The sequence below is a fragment of the Octopus sinensis genome, linkage group LG8 (assembly GCF_006345805.1).
Source record: "Octopus sinensis linkage group LG8, ASM634580v1, whole genome shotgun sequence".
In the NCBI taxonomy this organism is placed as follows: domain Eukaryota; kingdom Metazoa; phylum Mollusca; class Cephalopoda; order Octopoda; family Octopodidae; genus Octopus; species Octopus sinensis.
The window spans coordinates 89,070,735-89,085,953 of NC_043004.1; the positions used below are offsets into that span (position 1 = coordinate 89,070,735).

The 15,219-nt window shown below is 35.1% G+C and overlaps 1 protein-coding gene across 6 annotated transcripts in view; it reads right to left on the reverse strand.

Annotated features, from left to right (window-relative positions):
• LOC115214905 (F-BAR domain only protein 2) overlaps positions 1-15,219 on the reverse strand; it is a 230,937-nt gene that overhangs the window by 99,513 nt on the left and 116,205 nt on the right. The gene's annotated exons all lie outside the window — the stretch shown is intronic.

Genomic DNA, 15,219 nt, shown 5'->3' on the forward strand with positions numbered 1-15,219 from the left:
ATAATCATCATCAGGAGGAGGAGGAGAAGAAGACGAAGAAGAAGAGGAAGAAGAAGCAGCAGCTAACAAAGTAGACAGAAGAAAAAAAAAGGAAAATAAAAATAAATTAAAATAAAGCAAAAGAATGAAAATGAACTGCAGAGAAAAATAGAGGAAAGAAAACAGAATAATAATAATAATAATAATAATAATAATAACAATAATACTAAAAAGACAGTTTTTAAAATTCAAACACTTTAGTTTAGATTTTGAACAACACCTCATAGAGAGATCAATAAAAAGAGAGATCAAGATTTCTAAACCGACAGAACAGAATTTGAGCTGAGGTTTCAGCTGTCAACAGATAGAATTTTAAACAACTGTCTCAAATATCTAGTCTTCCATAATTATTGGCATGGCCGAGTCTTCGCAAGAAGTTTATTAATGGTTCATGAAATAAATTTTCTTTTAAAAAAAAAAAACACTGAGTTAGTAAACAAGAATATATTGCAAAAGCTAAAATGGATGGAAATTGATTTTTTTTCTTCTTCCTTTTTCTTTTCACTCAAATCAATATCAAATTACATGCTTCAGTAAACAAATTATTCTTTATTTATTTATTTGTTTATTTATTTTCGTATTTTGTAGACTGCTTTGAATTCAAAAGATCTTGCTTTACCATAAGTAGAAGGAAACTAGAGTATACCACCAAATCAACTGATGCAAAAGACATCAAGCAGAAATGATCGATAACATTATATAAAAACCAATGATAAAATGTTTATGACCTTGGCATTTTGTTGTGCATTTTATTTTTCAAAAAAAAAAATTATAATAATAATAACAATAAAATCAAGACTTTTTCCCTCCTAAAGCAACATTCTAAAGTAAATATTGATCACAATAATGAAAAAAAAATATAAACCAAATATTAAAAGATGTTTCCCTGATCAATTAAAAAGCAATATAACAAGTGATATATCTGTCACCAAGAGAAAAGGAGTAACAAGAATTCTTTTACTATCTAGCATCCTAAATCTTGCATCCCATGAATATGTAAACAGGCAGACAGAGAGAGAGAGAGAGAGAGAGAGATGTAGAGTGGAAGTGCTTTTTATGTTAATAACAATGATGATAAACTTTGAGGAAACTGAAGTGTTATGGATTTGAATGAATTATTTTGGCAAGCTTTCAAGAGAGATACTGCCAACATGAAATAAAATATCTTTAGAAGCTAGAAACAATAAATTTAAATCTAGGGCACGTCAAAAGACACAGATGAAGCCATATGGTTCTGATTTCAATCTCACTGTGTGATGGACACGTCAGGTGAGTGTTTTCTATGACCAGTGGCTTGAGAGCAGAACCTGGTAGAAAAGAACTGCATGGAAACTGGTCAGTGTGTGTGTGTAGGTAAAATAGCACAAATGGAATGAGAGGGATAAGAAACAGTTGGACAATATAGGTTACAAGACAGTTCTATATTTAAGAGATGAGGTATCATTTACATTTGACAGATATTTGTCCTCATCTTGTTTGTTGTTAACATAACGTTTCGGATTATATGCCCTCCAGCCTTCTTCAGGTGTCTTGGGGAAATTTTGAACCTGGGTATTTTTCGATGTTATTATTATTATTGTTCAGGTTATTACTTGGAATCGAACTCAGAATCTTGGGGTTAGTAGCCCACGCTCTTAACCACTACACTATATGCCAGTGGCGTAGTGGTTAAGAGTGCGGGCTACTAACCCCAAGATTCCAAGTTCGATTCCAAGCAGTGACCTGAACAATAACAACAACAACAACAATAATAATAAATACCTTAGGAATGAGAACCCAGATTCAAAATTTCCCCAAGACACCTGATGAAGGCTGGAGGGTATATCAGCCGAAACGTGTTAACAACAAACATTGAATGTAAATAATATAGGTTACAAAAGGTAGACGAAAAGGAATGAGAAAGGAAATGATAACTGTTTAACCCTTTGGTGTTTAAGCCGGCCATATCCGGCCCAAATACTCTACATGTTTTACATTCAAACTGGCCATATCTAGCCCCAAACACCTAACCTACATTGACATTCTAAGAATAAACTATCACACCATTGAAACTTCAAAGCTGTAAGATAATGTATGATTAATTCAAAACAATTTGAGTGAAAAAAGTATTACATTTAACAGAGTAATCTGAACACTAAAGGGTTAAAGCATGTATATTGAAGAATATTTATGTGGGCGTGTATACATTAAACAGATGCATATACACACAAATACATTATACAAACACACACACACACACACCTATCTTATCTTTTACTTGGTTGCTTCAGTCATTTGACAGCGGCCATGCTGGAGCACGACCTTGAAAGGTTTTAGACAAACAAATGAACCCCAGGACTTATTTTTTTAAGCCTGGTATTTATTCTATCAGTTCTTTTTGCCAGACCACTAGGTTACAGGGATATAAACACATTTTTTTCTTTTGTTTTTCTTTTACATGTTTCAGGCATTTGACTGTGGCCATGCTGGAGCACTACCTTAAAGAGTTTTTTTTTTTTTAGTTGAAGAAATCAACCCCAGGACTTATTATTTGTAAGCCTAGTACTTATTCTATTGGTCTTTTCTGCCAAACTGCTAAGTTATATGGACATAAACACACCAACATTGGTTGTCAGGTGACTGGGGGGAGGAGGGGAAACACAGATACAAAGACACACACACATAAATATATACACACATAATATATCTATATACACATAACTCTGTGTAACTCCGAATTCTTTTCTCCCACATTTGCAAAACCAGACATTAGTGTGTATATGTGTCAATGTTTGCACATACCAATGTAGAATGGTTCCAAGTTGAATCCCACCATAACAAAAGATATCAGCCATTCCACAAATATAGATCACTAAATCAGATAACAGACTGAAATAAGGACTAAGGCTGATATCATTCTTTTTTTTTTATCCTTTTTTACTCGTTTCAGTCAGTGGACAGAGACCATGCTGGGGCACCGTCTTGAAGGGTTACAACCGCAGTGTTCATTTCTTTTTTATTTTGGTACTTATTCTATCACTTTTATGCCAAACCAGTAAATCACAGGAATGGAAACAAACCAACACCAGTCATCAAGCAGTGTCATGGAATAAACATAGATACAAAAACACACAGACATATATATATAGAATACATACATATGTGTTCTATTATTCTATTACTTGTTTCAGCCATTTAACTGCAGTCATACCAGGGCACTACCTTGAAGGATTTTAGTCAAAACAAATCGACCCCAGGACTTTATTTTTAAGCCTAGTACTTACCCTATCAGCGTTTTTTGCTGAACCGCTAAGTTATGGCGATGTAAACACACCAACACTGTTTGTCAAGTGGTGATGGGGGACAGACAAAGACTCCTTTTCAACCTTCTATATACACATATATATATATATATATGCTGGGCTTCTTTTCAGTTTCCTTCAACCAAATCCACTCACAAGGCTTTGTTCGACTCAAAGCTATAGTAGAAAATACTTGCCCAGGGTGCCACGAAGTGGGACTGAACCCTGAACCATATAAGGTTGAGAAGCAAGCTTCAGTGGGCTTCCACACAAGGAATTATCAGCCCACAGCTTTCACAGAAAACACTTGCCAAAGCTGCTGTGCAATAGGACTGAACTTGAAACCACATAGTTGCAAAGCAAGCTTCTTAACCATGCAGCTATGCCTGATTGATTAAAATCAGAAGTGAAATATAAAACTTGAAGGTAAGAGTCTTGGCACTGCCATATTTAGATCACTGAAACCAATAAAAAAAATTAAAGAATATTTAAGAGAGCCAACACATTTGATTTATTGTTTACCGCCCTCAACATATTCCTTAAATTAGAGCCACCATATTTTCAAGTCCAAAATCCTAGGTAACCTCACTCAACAATACAGACAAGAGAGCCATAGCTAGAAACATCCACCAGTTTTGATTCCATTTGACTGGCTATCATAGATTTATTCAAGCAGACCTGATTGGGACAATCCAACAACAAACAACCAAGACTAGACTAAAAATACATCAATATTTTCTATTCTCTTTTAATATCTATTTTTGAATAGCTTATAACTGCTCAAGGATATCTATAAATTCTCTAAAAATACTGAACATTGTTTGCCTTCTAGAAGAAAAAATAATCAATAAAACTAAAATGTAGATAAATAAATTGAAATAATTAGGAATTCAAAAATATCAAAAGTTGCTTTTAGGAGTGCAAACTTAAATGAACCTAAACAAATGTTAAGAAATTACACAAATCCAGATATCCCTACTACAGTAATGATGATAACTGCATGAGGAGATGTTAGTAGATGGCTGCTAGAGAAAAGATGATTAAAATGGTATGACTGTATCATGGTGAGAAATCATTATCATCATCAATTCATTCTCTATTTTATCACACAAGCATGGATCAGACAGATTTTTTTATGGTCAGAAGCCCGTCCAATTGCCAACCCTTACTTGTTTCTAAGGCCTGACATGTTTTCATGGAAGACTGGAAATAACAAACACCACTTGTATGATAGTAACACTCATTTAATGAATGCCACCTCTGTCCAGAACTGAAGTATAATGTGGTTGCAAAAAGGAAATTCAGGCTTTAGGATGCAGTCTTAACTTATGAGAAGTTACTGAAATCTAGCATTTGTGGAGGTTTTTGCTGCTGGGTGATGCAAGACAATAGGAAGAATGTGTATGTTGTCTTGATAAGTACAGTGACTGTATCTTTGTACAGTTGAATAAATTTATGTCGTTATGTTTCTGTTGTTTTCAAGATGTCTGTCATCAGAAGCTTTGTGTCCCTTTAGGGTACTGACATCTCTCATTTTGGTTATAAACCTAGAAATTCAGTCTAAATATAGAGACAGAGAGGCATGCTTGACAACAAACTTCTCGCAAAAATTATAGAAACAACACACAGTGTGTGTGAATTCATAAAAACAAAGTTAAAAGTATATGGCACTAAATACCAAAGTTAAACCCTTTTGATAAAAAATTTCTGTTGTAATAAACTGCTTCTGCTTCAATTATTTATGAAAATAACGAAGAATTTAGTAAAATAACTTTATCGTTAAGTTGTTTGGAACAAAAATTATCATGCAATTTTGACGGAAGGTTTTAGCTTAGATTATTTTTAAAACAAAAAGTTTGTATTCTAGAATCAGGGAACAGTCTCAGGTGGATTAGTATCAAGAGAGTTAAAGACTAGATTTTTCTAAACAAGTATAGTAATGGTCAGACACATTACATAGAACAGATTAATGCAAACAAGCCCTCTTTAAGAGTACAAATATCAAAAATCTGTTGTTAACACCAGTCTACTTTGCACTCTTTTTCTTTTGCTTAACAAAGCAACTTAATGTATTAAAACACTACAACATGATGCTGAATAGACAAGAGAGAAATAATGATAGTATCATGGGCTCTAATTAACAATATATCTCACTGTCCTACTTATCCTCTTAAACAAGACAAGGCAGAATTGGGATTTATTTGCATAAGAAAACATCTTTGTAATTACAGTGTTATCTAAACTTTATACAACAACATGAAACTAAGAACAAGGTCTGGGTAATAAATGAGTAATTGATACAAAACAAACATGTAACGGAAGAAGCCGTCATTAAATGTGTGCAACTAGATTAGTAAAACAACTTATTGAATTGTTACAAAACACAAGAGGATTACAACGAAGATTTCTGCAATCGACCTCACACAAAGGCATATAACAGCAATCAAATAACTTAGCTGTTACATACTATACTGCACTAATATCTGTGATTATAAATGTGTTGTAAAAATACAATAACTAAACAAATCAAAAGAATGTTAAACTTTCCCTCCTCCTCCATCGCTGCCCTCCATACGTGAATTATGCTAATTTGAATGAAAAAAGTTTGAGTGGAGAGTTTTATATTATGTAATAACAATTACTAATGAAAAAAAAACGACTAAGTATTAAGGAGTGATTTGTGTGATTCGATTACCAAGAACTTTTTCTCTAATTCGGCAGCTAGCGTTTGTCTGCTTTCGATCACACTTATACAACTGACAGAATATATCCTGAATAAAGTATTTATGTTGGCTTTCTCAGTAAAAGGTTTTTTAATATAAACACAATCGTTTAGTTTTGTATAGAAAGTTGTTTTGTTTTGAATTTTTTTTTTTCTTTAAATTGATCTAATTCAAAGTTTCCAATTGGAATCAACCTATCAAGCTAAGGTCATACTTGAAGAGGGGGAAGTGCTATAGCATCACCAGTTTCCAATCTAATTCCAATAGCAATTAGATAAATGATTCTAACTCGCAGTCAATAACAGACAATGATGCTTTTATGAGAAATATTCATGAATTGATAACACAATTATTTGATTTTTAAGTATGCAAGTGAGCATGTCAGTTGTTACAAATACGTATCCTAGTTATACACATAAACTCCTATGCATGTACACACACACACACAGAGAACAAATGAGTTTTACCTCTGAATCATCCAAAATGGATCATTACTGGCTGAAACCATTCTCTTTGGTATGACCTACTAACACACCCAATCCCAAAACAGCCAAACACTGTAAGTCAAATCTCTCGAGTGATCCATTTGGAGCTGCATTGCTGCTGTGCAAAAGAATAACTACCAACAACATCTGGAATAAATGTCCCAAAGTTGTTAAATGGGAGGCATACGTCTGCCACAGCACATGTTAGATGGCTACTACAAAAGCAAAAGCTTTTGTAGGTATACTGCATACACACTCTGAATTGCAGCTGAGCTCTCCACAAATTTTACAGAATCCACACTTTTGTCCTTAACATGATAGATCTGTGAGCAATACAGTATTCATAGCAATAAATCCCACATCTGATATCTGCTTTAGCACCACGACCCACCAATTCCAATCTGTTCTTAACAACAAAACACATCTTAAACATCCCTCTATGGATCTCAAATAAGTGTAAAAGCTTCTCCAGGTACTTCAGCCCTAACAGTGTTCCTTATACTACACTCAAGCAATGTGATCCAAACCTGGCCCTCTATACTCACTAAGCTCTTTATTCCACCATCACCTCTCTCTCTCTCTCTCCTCTCTCTCTCTCTCTCTCTCTCTCTCTCACACACACACACACACACACACACACACACACACACACACACACTTTAATTATCTGGTGCTTAGTGTTTAGGGTGTTTGACTAATGATTGTCAGATTATGGTTTTGATTCTTGGACTGGGCAACATGTGTTCTTGAGCAAAACACTTCATCTCACATTGCACCATTCTACTCAGCTACCAAAATCGAGTGAACCTGCAATGGACCAACATCCCATCTAGGTGGGGAATACATACACCATGGAAACCAGGAAACCAGCCCTATGAACCTATGTGGCTTGGGAAGGAATTTATGTAAATGCAACAGTATGTCTAATTCCCCACCCCCTACCCCACCCCACCCCTCAAAAGAACAACTTACCACCCTATCCCATTGCCCTTGCTTCAAACATCTCAAACATGACGGTAACAGATGAAAACAGCTTTCTCTATATCTTCAAATATCTTCTCATCCTGAATACCATCAATAGTTTCTATAGAACCAGATTTACTGGAAATCTGCCATCCAATGTCACACACTAAAAGTCTTGAAACTTCAAAGAAAGCAACGTTGTTGCCCTTGACATGAAAGCCATTAAGCATGAATGGCACAAGATTCTCCGCCCACTTCTTATCTAATGCTGGTTGGAAGTGCCTTGTTAGACAGCTACTTCCAGCCAAATACAACTCTTATGATTCCACCCTTTATGTTTCAATAACAACTTCAGTGATAGAAGATAAGGTAGTTCTGTAAAGCTGCTCACTATACCATGTAATACACCTAGAGTACATTAGAGTACTGCAAACAAAAGCTGCTGTACACAACATTCTTGATTGTATAGAAGACAATTTTAGACTGCATAGAGAGAAAGAGTAACAAGTTTTCACTCACCAACATACAACATAATATGCTAACATATGACTTACATACTGCGAACACAGACACAGCGTATAAACCAACAGGGGAGCCTCTACATGGTAACTCAGTCTGCTAGAAATAGCAACCAAATCTCTAATCACACCCTACCTTCTTAAAAAAAAGGGCATGGTGAATATACTTGATCAGAGGTGCCATGGAGCTATAAACAACAACAGACATCAACTGACACACACTATCTCATTTATTATTACTTCATCAATTCCTCTTCTGATGAACTAAAAAACTTCCCCATTCTCCGTTCATCGTCTTAGTGTATCTCATCCTCAGAAACTCACACTAAAAACCTTATCCAAACCTTTATCCCTTCCTGCCCATAACAACCCCACAAGCATCAACTTTCAGAAATTCAGACTGAACATCTTTGCTATTTTCAAACTTTAATTTTCTCTTTCCTATAACATAAAACCTTTCGCAGTTAAGATGGCTTGTCACAAACAGCTGCAACTGAGAATATCTACAGCAATTAATCAACCAAGAAGTAACCAATAAACTCAACAAGTCAGTATGATCTAAGTGACTAGTTGTCTCAGTATGCTCCCAATAACCAATTCAATTAGATCCCAACAAGTGAATTCTTATCAGGAATACTAGCCTTGTTGAATCACAAGTTTTCATTCTGCTGTAGACATTATTTTATGTTGTTAGCAAGGTAATTAACTTTATTTACTTTATTATTTGTTGCAGAAAATAATTAAGCATTGAATTTATAATAAAATAGTCCTACAATTCACTATCATCATCATCATAATTTTTTAATGCCCATTTTCCATACCAGCTTAGGTTGAATGGTTTGACCAGAGCTGGCAAGCAGGAGCGCTGCACCAGATCTAGTTAAACCATCCAACCCAGTGAAAAAAAGTGAAGAAACTGGATCTTTTCGGTTTGAACGGCAGTTTTTTAAAATAATTTCCACGTAACTAAACACTTTTAAACTTCATATACTGGTAGAATGTGTTTATAAAACATCTTTTTCTCTTGGCCTTATTGAGAAAATTCTATAGTTTGTAAGATATTTGTTGTTTTTTTCCTTCAACTTCTGCAATTTCAACCAATCAATGACGTCTATTGAGGTGAAAACATTCTGTGCCGTATGAATATGTCCCTCGTTTAAGAAACAGATTGGGGTTATTTACATTTCTGAAGAAAAAAAAGATACCCTTCCCCCCACCCCTAACCCTAACCCTAAAACAGATTGAAATGCAATAGATCAATACTAGGGTCATAATTATGGGTGACAATTTCATATGACACCGCTAGAAAAAACTGCCGTTCAAACCAAAAAGATCCAAGAAACTCTGCACTCTTTTAAGTTAATAAGTCAGTGCAGGTTAAGACAAGATTAGCATTTATTAATGTTACATAACCTAACAGATCTTTGTAAATTCATTGAAGATTTATGTGCAGTAATTCGAGAAAATACACTATAGTAATTTTTCTATTGTCTTTATCAGATTCTTAAGCCTTTTGTTATATTTCTAATGAAATATATTGTCCATATGTTTCAATTACTATTTTTTTAAATAATCAAAAATTAGGAAGGGCTTAATAAAATAACTGACTGCACTAATATTAAGCTGATGTTTAAAGCACAAAGTAACAAAATGTTCTAATAAAAGATTTATCATCATCATTGTTTTAATGTCCCATGCTTGCCATGGGTCAGAGAGAATTTGTTGAAGTGAATTTTCAACAGCCAGATGCCCTTCCTGTCACCAACCTTCTATCTACCAAATTCGCTCACAAGGCTTTGGTCAGTTCAAGGCTAAAGTAGAAGACATTTGACCAAGGTGCCACACAGTGGGACTGAACCTGGAACCATGTAGTTGGGAAGCAAGCTTCTTACCACACAGCCAGATTTTTTTTGTTTTGTTGTTTTTGTGATTTTCTGTTAATGCTTAAGTACACAGCAACATCACTTTTGAGATGAACTGTTCCTTTGCAGTACATAATATTTATTAATAACTAAAAGGACAGCAGTTAAATGCTACTAATCTTTTATCAAATATACCAACTATTCGTCTCAGTTGACATACTGTCAACAACATAAGATGCACCTTAACATTTGATGCTAAAACTAAATCTAATTCTTAATTAACCTAAGTTCCTTTTCATTTATACTTGTCATTTGGTAATTAATTCTACAATTAATTATTATATCCATCATCATCATCATCTAATATAATAAATGTAGAGAATATCTGACTTCATATGATTACTTTACACCTGATTATTCATGCGAGGATTAGTGAATGAAGTATCCTACATTTGGACGTTCACATATTGAAACAAGCATCTTAATGGCTGAATGACTTTATTACTGCTAACCACTAATCCGTGACGTCATTATCATAATCATTTGGCATCTGCTTTCCATGCTGGCATGGTTTGGACAGTTTGACATGGAGCTGGCTAGCAAAGCTGTTCAGACTGATTGTCTGTTGAGGCATGGTTTCTACAGCGGGATGTCCTTCCTAATGCCAACCACTTAACAGAGTGTACTGGGTGCTTTTTACGTGCCACAACTATTTTTTAGTTAGATCAAGAAGAGTAACAATGGGTGAAGCAAAGTTTTAGCTGGTGAACATACATACAAAGAAGATCAATTCTAAGTCAAATTCTTTTTGAATACAGAAATTCTGGACACTGGAATAGCAGAAATAACCATGTGGTTAAGAAGTTTGTTTCACAATCATGTAATTTTGAGTTCAATCTCACCATGAAGCACATGAACCAAATGTCTTCTGCCATAACCTGAGGTCAGCCCAAACTTTGTGAGTGGAACTAAATAGCAGATTAGATTATAGAAAAGACACAAGGGCACAGGGTACATATTAGATGTACCCAAATTTTAGCAGCACACAGTCATGGAAAAAATATTTTTAGATCATTAAACCCATTAGCATTTAGAATAGCCTGCCAAGCGTAATGCTTATTTATTCACATTGATATGAATTAGACATGCATTACTTTGTAGCTTTGAGATTTCAATGACATGATTCTTTATTTCTAGAATAACACTATGGGGTAAGTGCAAGATACGAAATCTGGCCAGTTTGAAGATAAAATAGGTAGAGTCTTTCGGCTGGATATGGCCAGCTTAAATGCTTAAAGGGTGAAAGTATGTGATATTTAAAGCAATCTAGCAGCACATTGCAAAACATTACAAAAGTACCTTAAATATAGCAGAAAACATTACTGTATATAATAAGTAAATATTACTATTAAGGAATCAGACTACATAGAAAAGACTGTCTGGATAAAAATTATCCTACAAAGTGAGTATCAGGGATAAAATTACTATATAAGAGACCAACTTTGCATATAGGACTCAGGATGATTTTCTGAAACATTTCTTTATTTTTTTTTGGGGGGGGGGGGGTGCCTCTTATATACCATCAAATATGGTATATAGAAACACTATACAGAAGCCCAGAAGATGGAATTAAATTATTCATGAGTGGTAAATTTGTCTCTTAGTTTAACACAACCACTTTCTCATTGGATGTCTTCTTTTGCGTAGTTCTCTTTGCTGCAAGTCTATAGAGCAATGGAGCAACAGAAATACCGACAGAATAAATTTATCCTAGACAACATATCAGTATGGTATTTAGAGCAGTTATGTAGGTGAAAGTTTAAAACTGCTAAATTTAATTTCCACCCTTGTGACATAAAGCAAAATATTTTCTTTTATAATTGCCACTTTTGTGAATGACTGCAATATTGAGAGAGAGGGGGGGAGGGGCACAATGATTCTGATCATCCTGATTACTTGGTATGTTGACTGGATTAAATAGTAAGTTGGCTAGTCTAATATTATTATGAAAGATGAGAAGTTAAACAATGGAAAATAACTTGTATCATATGAAAAAAAAAATATAAAAAAAACATTAATCAAAATAATATCCCTCCCAGTCTAAATAAATATTAAATCTATCCTAATTATATGGGGAAGTTGGTGAGTTTAGATAAGATTGTATGCCAAGAGAAGAGGAGGTACTGACATTTAGTGAGTCCACTTATATCTGAGAGAGCAGAAAAAATCTCTTTCTGTTTTATAATTTACATATGTATTTTGTAGGTATAGCTGTTTGGTTGAGAAGTTTGTTTCACAAACATGTTGTGGTTTCATATTCATATTGGGCAAGTGTCTTCTACTGTAGCCTGAGGCCAACTGAAGCTTTGTGAATGGGTTTGGTCGACGGAAACTGAAAGAAGCCTGTCACACACACATATACATATACAGAGAGAGAGAAAAGAAGGGGGTATACTAAGTAGCACTGAATGAAATATAGGCGTGTACAATCATATTTAATATGTTCATGTAAACTCCAACATGGAAGAATATCATCATCATACTGCAGAAATTGTCTAGAGAGAAAAATTATCTTTAGAGACGATCACCATCATTATTACCATCAATCAAAGTCTGCTTTCCATGCTTGCATGGCTTGGATGGTTTGACAGGAGCTGGCAAGCCAGAGAGCTGCTTTGGTATGGTTTCTACATTCGGATGCCCTTCTAAACACCAGCCACTGTGTGCTTTTTATGTAGCACTGTGAAAACACATCACTGAACTATGAATGATGTCATTAAACTGTAGGACATATGCATTTCTGTGTCATTGCACATCTTCAGCTATGGACACCGAGTTGCCCTTCATAGCCCTTAAGAACAGGTTGTTCTTATTTTAGAAAAGCAAATAGTATGTATGCATGTGTGTTGCGTTTGAGAGATGTGTACATGATGAGACATGTCAAGCTAAATAAAATCACTGTCTTCCATACATACAGATTTGTCCCTTCAGGCTGGTGCCACTTAAAAAGCACCTGTGCCAATGCTGCATTAACGCACTGGTGCCAGTGCTCTATAAACGCACCCAGCACACTCTGCTAAGTGGTTGGTGTTAGGAAAGGCATCCACCCATAGAAACCATGCCACAACAGACAATTAGAGTCTGAACAGCTTCCTGCTAGCCAGCTCCAAGTCAAACAGTTCAAACCATGCCAGCATGGAAAACAGATGTTAAATGACGATGATGAGGATAATATCATCATCATAATCATTCAACGTCCACTGTTCATGCTGACATGGGTTGGATGACTTGACTGGAATTAGTAAGCTGGAGAGCTGCACTAGGTTCCAGTCTGAATTTGACTTGGTTTCTATGGCTGGAAGCTCTTTCTAATGCCAACCACTCTGAGAGCATAGTGGATGCTTTTTATGCGCCACCGGCACAGACCACAACTACAATTTCAATATATATATATATATATATATACAAATATATATATTTGTGAGTTGACGTTAGGAAGGGCATCCAGCCGTAGAAACATTGCCAGATCAGACTGGGCCTGGTGCAGCCTTCTGGCTTCCCAGACCCCAGTTGAACCGTCCAACCCATGCTAGCAGGGAAAGCGGACGCTAAACGATGATGATGATGATGATATATTTGTGAGAATGTGTGTGTGTGTGTAGAAGAGTGTATGCATAGAAAGCAAGTCAAAGTGGTCACAGGTGGAATGGCTGGAACAAGAAACCAACATCAACAACTGCAGGACTGGAGAGGAATATTTATAGCAAAGCTCTCTTAATAAAGTACACCAATTTCTTCTTTTTTCTTTTGTTTATTGTTTGATCAGAGAGGGAAGTGTTGTACCTATGAGCATTTAGGCAGATCCTCCAGGACTAGTGGGAAGAAGAAAAAAGACTCACTCTTAAACCAGAGAAGTAGATCAAATGTTTGTAAAAGTGTGAACTGCATGATAGTATTAAATAGAGGACTCATTAACCTTCTTGGGACACCCGGGCCAATTGATCAGCCCAAGTGATACAAGCTGAAAGGACTTTGAAGCCCATCCATTGGCCCAATGAAACAAACGTTGTGAATGATTGGTTTTAAAGTTTAACAGCCTATCAGAGATCGTCTTTCAGTACATTGTTTTTGATTTTTAACGAAAACATCTATGCTTATTTTATTTATTTACATGTATTGGGTTGTTTTAGGTTTCCTTATTGTGATAGATGTATTATACTGTTTATAAGCTTTCATAATATATATAAACTTACATACTAATAAAGTAGCTTTAAGCACTTTATCCTGTTTTCTACATGCACCCATCAATTTCAATCTCAAAAGAAAAATGTTTTGGTCTTTTTAGCTACGCATACCAAAACACCATGTGTCTCAAAGAGGTTAAGCTGACTGCCCAAGAATTCAGAACCCCAGAAAGAATTACAGCAAATGACATAAGACACCTTATCTATTCCTCACCATCATCATTTAACGTCCATTTCTTCCATGCTTGCATGGCTCAGGTGGAATTTATTGATGCAGATTTTCTACAGCCAGATATCCATCTTGTCACCAACCTTCACCTGTTTCCTCATGGCCAGATAGGTTTTTCACAGATAACTGCAAACAAATAACCTCGCTTTTATGACAGTGATGCTCATTTACAACCATCACATGATGTCAAAACACAAACATACTTGATGGACTTCTTCCAGTTTCTTGTCTATCAAATCAACCCACAAGGCTTTTGTCAAGTCAGGGCTATTGTAAAAGTACCACACAGAAGGATTGAACTAAAGATTGAATGATTAAGAAGCAAACTCCCTAATCACACAGCTAATACTGTAACAATTCCATTAATCCTCTTCGTTGGACTATTACTTCAACTCCTGAAAGATGACCACAGCAAGATTTGAAATAATAGTGCAGAGAGCCACAGAGCATTTTACCCTATGCTTAACTCAGCCAGTTTGCCACCTAGTTGTACAGCAATAATAGTAGCTAGGTTTGAACTCATAAACTTTGTGCCAGTAAGTCAATGCTTTAATCAGTCAGTTGCTGTGACCTTCACCAGTTTCTAAACAGCATTCCATCATTCTCAATAGCATCATATTTAATAAAAATTATATATTTTTCTTTTACTGTTCTCAAAAGTATTTATCAAAATAATTATCTTAAAAAAGCCACCACCCCACTTCCCAACTGTTATTTTTGTATAGTTTAAAATTTTTTTTTCAACAAAATCAAATCAAAAAACAATCCTTATCAAAACTTCACCAAAGCTATAATTTGATTTGAAGACAGACATTAGGGATTGTGATAATAATGTGTTTTCATTTAGAAAAAGTTTGTACAAAAATTTAACAAAT